The 14,087-nt window shown below is 36.9% G+C and overlaps 2 long non-coding RNA genes across 2 annotated transcripts; both read right to left on the bottom strand.

The window, feature by feature from the left end:
• Positions 1-58: 58 nt before the first annotated feature.
• Positions 59-6,112, bottom strand: LOC114268696 (uncharacterized). Its single transcript, XR_014364959.1, has 2 exons — positions 5,583-6,112; positions 59-317 (listed from the first exon to the last, which is right to left on the bottom strand). It is a non-coding gene; the product is annotated as an uncharacterized LOC114268696 (long non-coding RNA).
• Positions 6,113-12,586: 6,474 nt separating this feature from the next.
• On the bottom strand, positions 12,587-13,504 carry LOC145822987 (uncharacterized). The gene is made up of 2 exons (XR_014364958.1): positions 13,356-13,504; positions 12,587-12,840 (listed from the first exon to the last, which is right to left on the bottom strand). It is a non-coding gene; the product is annotated as an uncharacterized LOC145822987 (long non-coding RNA).
• Positions 13,505-14,087: the final 583 nt, after the last annotated feature.

Raw genomic sequence — 14,087 nt, 5'->3', positions numbered from 1 at the left:
AATACATATATAAATAAAATGATACCTAAACTATTAATCATTCCACAATCTGTATCCGTATACAAAAAATAAATAACTTTAATTGTCCAAGTACATACAAACCAACTATTGTCCAAACTAAAATAATAATTTCATACAAAATATAAAATCATACAAAAAGCAAAGCCCACCATATACAAAAATTACATTTACTACCATATGAAATGACCATTTGACATGGTACAAATTAACATCGTAATCTGTACCACGACAAAAAATCATATATATGTACAGCGACAAAAGGTGATCTATGTACCATGCCAGTAATTATCTGTTGGCTGCAAAAAAATTTCTGTGTCAGTAATAGTTAACTGCACAAAAGTTGGGGACGACAATAGTATTATATTACTTCTATACAAAAGTACAATTTCTTCTCCATACACCAAAATATTTCTCTGAAAGTCCACGCAACAAAGTCATCTACAAAAAAAAAAAAAAAAAAAAAAAAAAAAAAAAAAAAAAAGAATTGGACCAAAAAATGCCTAATTTCATGAATGAATTTGGCAACAAGTGACAAATAACATATCAAAGAAGCAACCTCCCATGATGAATCAATTATCAGTCTTTCTATAGTCTTTCTAAAGTCTTTTGTTATAAGGAACATTGTTAAATGCAGAACAATCATTACTAAATCTTTCATTACTAACATAAAGCTCATGTAACAATCTTTTATTTGTATGCAACATGTATCCAAATTCTGTGGCTAAACCAATATCACAGCCCAATGTGAATAGAAAATATTCTTTTTACCAACTTCCTCATTATTTGTTTGCAAAAAGCACTTGAATCATTAGATTGGATATAAAACCATCCCTACTTATTAATGTCTGTCAATGCCATTTCATTCAGGATATTAAAACATGTGAAAAAAATAATAACAAAAATAAAGTTCAATCATAAAAGGAAATATGTAGAAATGTATGTTGAGACACCTATAAATGATTCATCAAAGAAAGAATACTTGATATCTCATGAAGCATATAGCCTCAGAAACACCATTCACAGTTTGATACTTGTATGAAAGCTTAAATATAATATAACCCACTTGTGTATGTTCAAGAAATTAATATAATATAACAAGGCGTAAACTGAGTTAATATTGGTTTCTGAATATTTTTCCCAAAACTTCCCATTACTATACATCTCCAATACATTTCGTCAGTTGTCACAAGTCCTATTTGTCATGGGGAAGTTGCCCGTGAGAGTCACACGGAGGTTCGGCGGCTATTTTGAAGTTTCGCCCCCGAAACGCCCTTGTTCGACTAAGTTTTGTGCGTATTCGGGTCAAACTCCAAGCCTGCGGATCCGAATTACAATTCGTTAGTTCTCACAAGTCCTATTTGTCATGGAAAAACTGTCTGTGTGAGCCACATGACAGTTTGGGGGCTGTTTTGAATTTTCGGCCCTGAAACGCCATTTTTCGACTAAGTTTTGGGCGTATTCAGCTCTAACTACCAACCTACGGGTCTGAATAACATTCCGTCAGTTGTCACACGTCATATTTGGCCTGGGGAAGCTGCTCGTGTCAGCCACACGGCAATTCGGGGGCTGTTTTGAATTTTTGCCCCTAAAACACCATTTTTTGACTAAGTTTTGGACGTATTCGGCTCTAAATCCCAACCTACGGGTCCGAATAACATTCCGTCAGTTGTCAGAAGTCATATTTGGCATAGGAAAGCTGTTCGTGTCGGCCACATGGCGGTTCAAGGGCTATTTTGAATTTTCAGCCCCGAAACGCCCTTTTTCGACTAAGTTTTGGGCGTATTCAGCTCTAAATCCCAACCTACGGGTCCGAATAACATCCCTTCAGTTGTCACAAGTCATATTTGGCATAGGGAAGCTACTCGTGTCAGCCACGCAGCGGTTCGGGGGCTGTTTTGAATTTTCGTCCCCGAAACGCCCTTTTTCGACTAAGTTTTGTGCGTATTCGGGTCAAACCCCAAGCCTACGGGTCCGAATTACATTCCGTCAGTTCTCACAAGTCTTATTTTTCATGGAAAAACTGTCCGTGTGAGCCACAAGGCGGTTCGGGAGCTGTTTTGAATTTTTGCCTCCGAAATGTCCTTTTTCGACTAAGTTTTGGGCATATTTGGCTCTAAATCCTAACATACGGGTCCAAATAACATTCCGTCAGTTGTCACAAGTCATATTTGGCATGGGAAAGCTGTTCATATCGGCCACATGGCGGTTAAAGGACTGTTTTGAGTTTTCAGCCCCGAAACGCCCTTTTTCGACTAAGTCTATGGCGTATTCGACTCTAAATCCCAACTTACGGGTCCGAATAACATTCCGTCTGTTGTCATAAGTCATATTTGGCATGGGGAAGCTGCCTGTGTCAGCCATACGGCGGTTCGGGGGCTGTTTTGAATTTTCAGTCTCGAAACGTCCTTTTTCGACTAAGTTTAGGGCGTATTCGGCTCTAACTCCCTACTTACGGGTCCGAATTACATTCCGTTAGTTCTCACAAGTCCTATTTGTCATGGGGAACCTGTCCGCGTGACTCGGTTCAGGGGCTCTTATGAATTGTCGCCCCCGAAACACCCTTTTTCGATTATGTCTAGGGCGTATTCGACTCTAACTCCCTACATACGGGTTCGAATTACATTCCGTCAGTTCTCACAAGTCCTATTTGTCATGGGGAACCTATCCATGTGACTCACACAGTGGTTCGGGGGCTGTTATGAATTTTCGCTCCCAAAACGCTCTTTTTCGTCTAAGTTTAGGGCGTTTTCGGCTCTAACTCCGTACTTACGAGTGCGAATTACATTCCGTCAGTTCTCGGAAGTCCTATTTGTCATGGGGAAACTGTCCGTGTGAGTCACACGGTGGTTCGGGGGCTGCTATGAATTTTCGCCCCCGAAACGCTCTTTTTCGACTAAGTTTAGGGTGTATTCGGCTTTAACTCCCTACTTACGGGTCCGAATTACATTCCGTCAGTTCTCACAAGTCCTATTTGTTATGGGGAACCTATCCATATGACTCACACAGTGGTTCCGGGGCTGTTATGAATTTTCGTCCCTGAAACGCTCTTTTTTGTCTAAGTTTAGGGCGTTTTCGGCTCTAACTCCGTACTTACGGGTCCGAATTACATTCCGTCAGTTCTCAGAAGTCCTATTTGTCATGGGGAAACTATGCATGTGAGTCACAGGGTGGTTTGGGGGCTGTTTTGAATTTTCGCCAACGAAAAGCTCTTTTTCGACTAAGTTTGGGTGTATTCGGCTCTAACTCCCTACTTACGGGTCCGAATTACATTCCGTCAGTTCTCACAAGTCCTATTTGTCATGGGAAAACTGTCCGTGTGAGTCACACGGTGGTTTGGGGGTTGTTTTGAATTTTTACCTCCGAAACGCTCTTTTTCGACTAAGTGTAGGGCGTTTTCGGCTATAACTCCCTACTTACGGGTCCGAATTACATTCCATTAGTTCTCACAAGTCCTATTTGTCATGGGAAAACTGTTCGTGTGAGTAACATGGTGGTTTGGGGGCTGTTTTGATATGGACAATAAATTTTTATCTGAGATCATAATTATATTTGTTTCTGTTTCTCTAAGCAATCACGCTAAAGACATATCCTGCTGAGCTCTCCCTCACTGCTTGGATATGCCTATTAGGAACAGCTCAGGGAGCCATAGTGGCGCTTATAATGGAGAGGGAAAATGCTAGCGTCTGGTCTATAAGCTGGGACACCAAACTCCTGACAACTTTTTGTTCTCATGACATGGGAGAACCAGCTTTTGCCAAAAATGGTAATATTCTACAGCTCTTTGTTTTAAAATGTATATATGCAGGGCATAGTTTGCTCGGCACTCACTTATTACATTCAAGGAGTAATAATGGAGATGGAATTTCAAGATAAGCAAACAACCAAACAGCACCAGCTAAGCAAACAATGGATCAAGATAACAATGGAGATGGAATTTAATGTCATGAGATCGTCACCATCAATGCATCTAACAAAGGAACCATGATCATAGAGGTACAAAAGTATGATAAAGGAAACCAGACCATAGCCTAGCTTATGTGTTTTCTGAAGTTAACAAGTTTAGACAATTCACGGCTATAAAAACAGTAGTAGACCTCATTTTCTGAAGCATCTTCTTTTGAATAAATTGGTTATTAATAGTATGATGCAGACCATGAGGGCCAAAGAAGAAGAAATTTTTTTTTTTGAAGATTTAGTCCACTTTAAAAACTGGTTCAACCATGAAGCTTAATGGATTTGAAGAGTTTATAAAAAGTTATATTTATACGTTTTGGGCATTTTGGTAATTCAATTACTTAGCTCCAAGGCAATCTCCTGGTTAAGTTGCTAGTGTTGAGCTATTTGTCTACCACTACTGAGCTACTTGCAACTTAATGGGTAACTTACCTCTTAATTAACCATTAAGTAACCTACTGGTGTTTGAATCCACAAAATCCTATATAAAGAAGTGCAAATTTACTTGTTCCAACAATGCAAGACACCTCAACCCTTTGTTCTTTCTTTACTTTTACAAAATGCTTTATGAACCTCACAAACGAAAGCAGTTTACACTTTGCTACATCTATCAATGAGTCATAACTGAAATCCAAATTTCTGCATTTCAAAATCCCTCAGATAATTGCACAAGGAAACCTTCCAAAGCATCTGACTAACAGAATCCTAAATAGTCAACAGTTTAAAGCATGTCACACTTCCTCTTATCTGTTTTTCCCATTTCCAATTACAGTCATCAATCATCTTTCATTCCCTACCTTACCAAACATATACACAGATAAAGGTTTAAAACACAAAAACTCATATAGCAAAAGGTTTAAAACACAGTAAAAGTTCAATGGAATTTTAGAAACTTATAGAAGGAATTTTAGAGACAAGGTAAGAAAATAGGTCAGAGATAAGGTGTCAAAGAAAAAGACTTCTAGATGGCATTGTTTACAATTCACAAAGAACCATCCAAAGTTAGAATTGTAAAGTTAGATTTCAAAACTCACGCAACAATTAATTCAAGCAACAACTCAATAAGGATTAGAAAGAAACACTTGGATCAGCACACAAGAAAATTATAAATCCTGAGAAGCTTTATATATAAATGACCCAATATCTAGACTAAAGTAAGTGGAAACCAGTCCTCAAAACCTCTTTATGACATTTTTACATACACTTGGTGAGCATACTCCTTCAAGATGATTTGATTCTTGAAAATACTCATAGCAACAGATTTGATTCTTTTCAAGATGCAGAGAATATGAATGAGGCAGTTGAGACCACCCTAGGTCTAGCAAAGTGCAACACTGAGTGCTACTATGACACCATCAACAATTTAATCAAGAACTTCCATTTACAAAGATGAAATATACCATATTCAATATCTTAAATTTCAATACATCTACCTAGTACCTGTTTATTCAATTGGCAGCTAACCACGACAGCTAAAATTCAATAAACTCATCACTAATTGGTACTATAACAACCATAAATTCAATTTTGGTGTCCCAATTTCAACTCTACATAAATAAGAACTGAGTGTTGCATCCAAAAAAAGATCAAAGTAGAAGAGAACTTACTGAAGAGAAGCTTGTCCAAGCTCTCATTAGCTACATACTCATACACAAGCAGTTTCTCCGCACCGTGCGCACAATACCCCAACAAATTGACAACATTGCGGTGCTACACGCGAGCCAACAGCTTGGCCTCGTTCTTGAACTCATTCTTCCCCTGATTCAAGCTCTGCGACAGCTTCTTCACCGCAATTTCTCCCCCATCATTCAACCTTCCCTACATCTCCAAAACCCTAACAATCACATACAAATCCACACACACACACACACATATATATATACATACATCGGTCTCGCCGTTAATGGATAGACAGATATACGACTATAGAGAGATTTTAGAGAGAGAAAATAGGGCAAATCTAGGTGAATCGGTGGTCTGGTTGCCCGCGACCGCTAGGAGGAGCGGCGGAGGCGCGGCTGGTGGAGGGCGGGGAGAGAGGGAGGGGAGAGGAGCAATGGAGAGGGAGAGGGAGAGAGAGAGACACAAGTGTTGGTTTGTTGTTTGGAAACCAAGTAAATCTATATATTACACCATTAGCGACTAAAATTTAATCGCCAATTAATTTATAAAATGCTCCAAAATTTAAAAAATCCCTCCAAATATTTTATTTTTTGGCACCTAAAATTTATTTTTGTCACTGAAAGTAAGTTTTTGATCGCCAAAGATAAAAAATATTTCTTTATTTCTATTCGGCCACGAAATGATTTTAGTAGTCAAAAATCAATATACAGCGACTAAATTTTTTTTGTCGCTAAAAGTAAGTTTTTGGCGACTAAAACTTTAGTCGCCAAAGAGAAAAAATAATTTTTTTATTTTCCATTCGGGGACTAAATATTTTAGTAACCAAAAATCAATATACGTCGAGTAAATTTTTTTTGTCACTGACAGTAAGTTTTTGGCGACTAAAACTTTAGTCGCCAAAGAGAAAAAATAATTTTTTTATTTTTCATTCGGCGACTAAATATTTTAGTAGCCAAAAGTCAATATACAGCGACTAATTTTTTTTTTATCGCAAATTCTTGCATTTTGTAATGAATATACCCCAACTAAAAAAAATTAGTAGCTAAATATTTTACTTTTGGCGACTAAAATAATTTTAGTCACCAATTCCATAACTTTTGGCGACTAAATTTTTTTTAGTCGCCAATTTTAGTCACCAAAGGTGCATTTTGTTGTAGTGCACCCCCTGTAAGTGTTTTTTGTTTAACCCAAGTGATAGTTAGCTTGTTTTTTTGAGTTATTCTGTTTGTTTTCTTTTAGTTTTGATTTGGTTCTCTTTAAAACAAAACAAGATCTCTTTCATCAAAAGTATTAGAGACTCTCTTCTAGTTCCATTTTGAAGCATGGAAATGGATATCAATTCATGTTCCATGAGCACAGAAAAAAGTCTCTAATTCCTTTTTTCAATGATGCAACCTCTTGTTTCCAAGGCTTTTGCATAAAATGATTCTCATTAACCTATTCTCTCTAATTCGAGTACTCATTTATTCTTGTTTACTATGAGATGTAGTATGTTTGAGCCGTTTCTTCATTTGAAGTTTCTAGCTTTAATTCTCATTTTTGCCACCTCTAAGATCATCATGCAAAAGCCTTTGATGGTTGATGATTTAGGAAGCAAATCTACCTCTTCCTTGAGCATCTTCATGATAGAAAGGTGTAGAAAGGACAAATATCTTTTGGAAACATTATGTCTACACTGTTATTATCTCACTATACAAAATAGGTTTTTTGGTTGAAATTGAAGCACGACTGTCTTTTATTGGACTTGGTCGAGCCTTATCTTGGAACGGCCAGGCCTCAAAGTGGACAAACATAGTGCTGTCGTTGGCAAAATAGAGAAGTGGCTAAGGGTAAAACAGAGCAGTTCTCCCAAAGGAAGATAGAGCAATTTCTAGAGAATATTCTCATTTGCACGCGTGTGGTCCTTGTTAGGAATGGCAACGAGGCAGGCGGGACGGGACGGGGCGGGGTGGGGCTGATGATCACACTCCTCATCCCCGATCCTTGATGGTGGAAATTTTCCGATCCCCGGCCCCAATCCACGATGGGGAACCTATCACCGCCCCCGTCCTCGCCCCCCTAACGGGGATCGGGTTTCCCCGATCCCGAAAATTCTCTAGCCAAAAAAAAAACAGCTCAAAAAAATATAAGAATTCATCAACAACAACAACATCATCAACAAAAATATAAGGTCCAACATCCTAGCAGGAATAACTCGATCATACCATTCCTCTCATTCAGGCCTCAAGGTGGGCTAATAACGGCGGAGTTGACTCAACCTCCAGCTTCCCCAGTCAAGGTCACCCTCATAAAAAAGGCAATGATCCTTTAGACGCGGGTATAAGGCAGGAAGCTAAGCACGGGCTTCCCTGAAAATAGGTCCAAGCACGTATTCTCCTTGAGCATGATGACGAGGAATAAGGATGCGTCCATCGACAACACACTATTCATCGGTCTATATTTGTCACATTCCTTATTAATGAGTCTTCTCAAAGCCACAGATGGACTTACGTGCTCAACGACTGGTACTTTTAGAGGAGAAGAAGCCATTATCGAGGAGTTGAAGGAAGAAGGTAGATGAGGAGTGTAAAGTTGCAAACAAGAGCAATAGGGGTGAGAAGGGAAATTTTGGGCAAGTGAATAGGTAAAGCATGAAGAAAAAGGGTTTTAAACCTTTCCGCCCAAAAATTACCAAGTTGACTCGATGTGTCAAGTAGACCCGAAATAAATTAATTAATGGTTTTTGGCTCATGTGGAATTAAAACTTTAGTTTTAAAATACAAGGGGTGTCAAAACCACATCATTGAGAATCTCTTTCAAGAGTAAGTTTTGGAAGGGAAGTATATTTTTAAACGCTCAACTTGGCTTTGAATACTTATAAGTTGGCTTCGTAGCCAATTTCCTTCCAAGATCTTCGAAGCTTATACCTTAAAAAGATATTAGTTACAGCTTGTTCTCTTTGAAGGTTTTATAAGCATACTTCTAGGATGTCTTTATAAGGTAATATCCTGTGAAGGAGTCTTTAGAATGCTTATCTTGTTTTGGGGTTCTGCAATAAGTAAGCATTACAAAACTAGTTCTTGGTCAAATAGTGAAGAAACCCACAAGATTTACCTTTACATGAAATTTCATCCTTGAATTTTCTATCTGAGAGAGCTCTTTAAGAGTAAGTAGTGTAATTTCTAAGGAAAAATTCCATACTTTGAAGCACTTAAACTTGGTTTCGAAGAAAGGTTGGTTAATTCAAAGCTGTTAGATTATATTGACCATGCGATTGGAATGAGAAGACCTAAGGGAAAATTGTCAATTGTATTCCATACTTTGGAGATACTAAAATCAGGCTTCAGGTATTCCATACTTCAGAGATGTTCAAATCAGGCTTCGAAGCAAAAATTGGTTAATTCGAAGCTCTAATTTTATTTGAATTGTGTGAATAAAATGGTCACAAGCATGCAATTGGAACACAAAACCAGATTATGCCAAATAGGGGAAGAAAACCCCTAGTTTTATTGATATGTAAGTAATTACATTAGAAAGGCCTACTTGGCTACGAATTCGATTTCATAATAGTAGCAAATAGAAAAAGTAACAAGTTCATTAAATTTAAGTCAATAGTGTTCAATGAACTTATGTTCTTTCTTTATTTTATGTTCTATCCTATCAAAGTTAGGTTGTTGCAGCTGGTATGCTCTTATTTGGTGAAAAAGCTGTTCAGCTTTCACCTCGAACTCTGTCTCTTTCAAGCCTTGCTCCATTTCGTCCATATTCAAATCATCCCAGTACGTTGAATCCTTATTCTTGAAGTCATCATATTCTTCAATAAGGTTCTCTACTTCGTATTGAGTCTGAATTCGATAAGCTGTGATTTCGTCCAAAGAGTCATTGGTAACGCAAGAAATTTTGTACCAATGAAGGAGTGGTAGTTGATCTGAAAAAGCTTGAAGCTCTGTCTAGGCAATGGGGTTGAGAACATGACCCCGAGTCATAACATCATAGGCCCATTGGAAGTTTTTGAGAGGAATCTCGTTTCCAAGAACATTGAAAGGCAAGTGAGAGAAGGCAGCAAGTAGAAGCTGAGCTTTGTATCGCTCAAATGCAATTAGGAGAGCTGGAGGTTGGTAGGAAAGAAAAAACTGATTCTCAAAAAGAGTAAGTTTCAATTTTTCCATCCAATGAGAATTCTAAGGGAGAGGAGGTGCAAAGGGATCCATCCCGAAGGAAGAGGAGAACTAGGGGTCATTCATGCATTCGAGCCAGTCAGAAGAGCAAGTTTTGCCTTCTTAGCCAAGAATGACGGATTATATCCCCGTGCTTCATATGGATGAGGAGTTTCTCGCACTATCTTCGTTGGCATGGAAGATATGTACCACGCCACAAGCAAGTTGTCTTCCAAATTGCGTTGGTGATCAATGGGTACATAGGGGTAAACCACTGAGCTCTGAGCAGAAGGAGGAATAGAAAGGGGATCATCGAATTCAACAAATCGATGATGAATCCTCTTCCTTAATTTGGGTTCATCATGTTTTGACCAACTTTCCCAACCAATAGACTTAGAGGAAGAAGAAGTGGTTTTGTCTTATGCAGAGAGTGGTGCGGCAAAAGAGGAGCTTCTAGATCCATTTCTGCAAATGCTTGGTCCAAAGGTTTGTAGTTGGCAGATTCTTGCTCTAAAGGTTGGTAATTTGCAAAAGCTTCCATGACTTGTATAAATGGAGGCGGATAGGTGTAGCCAATAAATGCATTAGGTTCTTTCGAGGCCTGTAATCATCTTCCAAAGATTCCTCGTATGCTCGATCAATGTAAGAGAAGGTGTGATTGGCCATTGGGGATATACTAGTCTTTTCGTCTACTCAAAGAATGGAAGTGCAAAGCACAAGGATTTAATGAAGTTCATAGCTTCATTGTTCAAAAAGCAGTTATACTTCCAGAATATACAGAGTCCATGCACGTCTGAGAACGTGAGTAGATTTTACTAGTTTACTAATATCACCAAGTATTGGGCATATTAGTGTGGGGGGTTATGTCGGCTATATAATTTGTAAAAGCCAATTACAATTTAACACGTGGTATGAGGAGGAAAATTTGAGGAGTTAATACAAGTTGCCAATCAAAGTCGGACACGTGGCAATTCGTATTGGTAATAATGGATCTGCGTAGTACTGGAACAATCGAGAGATACAAGATGATGTGGCTTAACGGTTACTCATAAGTTTAAATTCAAAATCAGGAGGGAAGCCTAACTGCAAGAGTGGCGTAGTAGGACTGACTGTGAGAGAGCATGTTCAACAATCATGGGAGGATATTTTGACGGTTGGAAGCTCACTTGGACGATTACCACTGGAAGTATAAATAGTAAGAAATGTCCCAGAATGAGGGACCCAGATTCAGATCCAGAAACCAGTTTATTTTACTTCATTTTCTTTCCAGTTTTTTACATTTTCAATTCTTTACATTTCTAGCACTTCAATTTCTATACTGCACTTCATTTCCCAGGAGTAGTTTCAAATAGTTTGTTACTGTGAACCTCTACGAGGCTGGGTCAGATCATTGTAAATTTTCATTTACTTAATGAAATTTAGATTCTGAAATTGTTCTTCACGTATTATTATTTACTAATTTCTCCTAAACAAGCCACCAGTAAAAGTCGTCTTCATTGAGGCTGAAAGAATTACAACACAATCGTCTGATAATTGGTTGGCAATTAATATTCTATAAGGACTAATTGATCCTTACTGGCACACTTAAATTTACATTATTAACCTTTAAAAGTCGAAAAAGCCAATAGTAACACATACCAAAATTTATTTGACAAGGTGCTCATAGAATTTTCCATGTCAGCTACATTGTGACTGGAGTGTCCTTAATAGAAGGTCATCTGCAGACTATGTGGGGTCCTGTAACAATGGACCACCATTTTTGGTCTATATATGATGACAATCTCATCTCAATTACAAGTCAATCAACGGTCTCCTACTTGCTTGGTTTGAAGTCGAAATATAGTACACAAACACGTTTACATGCTATCAACAGGGGTGTAATTTGAATCCGACCCGACCTATCCAGACCCCCCTTCCAGTAATATTTGGGCCAGGCCACGTTGGGTTAGTTCACAGATTGAAAAGTTTGGTCCAGGCCCACTTAAATTAGGGTCTCGGTTTGGGCTGACAGACTTGAGTCGGGCTTGACGGGGCCATTTTTTTTTTGACAAAAATAAACTATAGAAAAATTGTACTAGGATATTTTAGTTAAGATTATTGAAATGTTTAGTTATATTTCATATGGTAGTATTTAATTATGTATGACTTATTTTTTTGGTTATGACCACTATAACAAGTTGGGTCTTGAATGACGAAATTTTTTTGTCTCGAAAGAGCTAATTTCGTCACTATAGATATTTGTGACGAAATATTTTCGTCACCAGTTTCGTCATTGAATGTTTGTCACTAAAAACCACCATGATGAAAAATAATTTCGTCACCAATGAAATTAGTTCAGTGAAGAAATTTTTTGTCACCAATAAAACAAGATTTTGTCGCCAAAAATTCTCATTTTCGTCTCCAAATAATTATTCAATACCGTATTTATAATTTTAGTTGACGAATAAATTTGTCACAAATGTTGATCATTGATGAGGAAATAATTTCGTCACAGTAAGATGTAAAGGTAACGAAATTTTTCGTCTCCATAAGTCATACATGGGTGACGAAATAAATTTGTCGCAAATATATTTATATATGTAACGAAATATATTTCGTCACCAAACAACAAAATCAATGAAAACTTCCATATGTACGCTGCAATAAATTTTGTCACAAAAAATGTTTATTAATGATGAATAATCACTTTGTCATGATAACAAGTACAAATGACGAAACAAATTCGTCACTAAACCTGTTCCATATTTTATATTTTAATTTCAATTATTATTTCACAAATATTCCTGCTCATATCCCAATAGTCTTTTAATTGTACTAAGAAACCACTAGCTATTATACATCACTCCACAAAAAAAATCAATAAATAATTTATATTATAAATCAAAATATATTTATCAAACAACTTTAATAATATAAACCATTAAGTATAACAAAAAAACCACCAAAGCAAATCCCAAAATGAACTAACGTGGAATCTACAAAAAAAAAAAAAAAAATCAACACTCAATCTTGATTTGCAACTACAACTAAGTATCAGTTCAGGAAACAAAATTCAACAGTTGATCTTCATTTGCAAGTATACTTCCAAACATCATCAAAGACCAATCTGCAAAGAAAATAGACAAAGAAAACATTAATATATTATCAATTACATCTAAACTCATATATAAATAATTTTATTTTATAAACCAATTTAGTAGAAATGCATCTGACAAATCAGAACTTCAAAGAGTTGAGATGATCTTTGATGATAAAACAACACGGATAACATAAGATGCCAAAAGACTGCAAGAATACCATATATCACTATCACTAATGGCAGAATATATATATATATATATATATATATATATATATATATATATATATATAATAGCTCCAAAATATAACGTAGCATTGAGGTACATTTGATTCACGACAATGGGTTTTTCATGCATGTTGGGTTCTAATCTTTGAAAACAACCACCAAATCTAATTCTCTCTCACAAGTTAAAAACCAACAATCAAACTTTTGCATGCCAATCATAATAAATCATAGTCAAAAAATAAAATATGCATATGTTTTTTGAAACTTAACCCAGTGGAAATCTCATTGCTATGGTTTCAAAAAAGATCACTCACTTTTCTAGGTCACAATGACATATCTCTAGTCTTGTTAATTCTGCCTGACTTTTTGGAAGTCTGTAGGCTACAATATGCTCATCATCTTTTATAATAGACAATGGCTCCAAAGGGCTCACTAAATATTGATATATTCGATGATCATAAACCTACAAATAAAAAAATCCAGGGCTTCATAAGAATAGGACATAAGAATAAACAACTGATTAGTCAATAAATAACAAAATTTGAGAAATACATTGCCCCAGCAAGCAACAGGCTTTTATCACTCCTTAAGGCAAATAGTTCATTATCCAACTAATAGTTAAAGAGCCTTTGCAACAGTCATCAAACCTAAATTCAAGTCAGTAATTTACCATGCTTGCACAGGTCCAATGGGACTCATTTTATATGCACTGTTTACTGTATAAAATACATGTCTTTTTAAAAATCTGTAATGAAAACTTTCAAACCTCAAAATCACTTGTGTTGTCCGAAACACTCAGTATGACCCACATGAGGATGGTCAGAACAGCTCCTGATTCGAATTCCCTTTTTTTCCTGAATCCTTTAGTCTGTCTTGGCATTGTTGCCATTGCTTTCGAGTTCAGAAGGAAGAGGATCGATAAGGAATGACTTCAAATGTTTGAACATCTCTTGCGACTTCTCTACATTGATTGCATGACCTGCATTCTTTATGATCACTAGTTGTGTGTTCTCACCCAGATGCTTGAAAAAATAAACGAAACATGA

The sequence above is a fragment of the Camellia sinensis genome, chromosome 3 (genome assembly GCF_055761805.1).
Source record: "Camellia sinensis isolate YWXY chromosome 3, ASM5576180v1, whole genome shotgun sequence".
Lineage (NCBI taxonomy): Eukaryota > Viridiplantae > Streptophyta > Magnoliopsida > Ericales > Theaceae > Camellia > Camellia sinensis.
The sequence above is the reverse complement of the archived record's forward strand: the minus strand, read 5'-3'. Positions and strand labels throughout refer to the sequence as shown.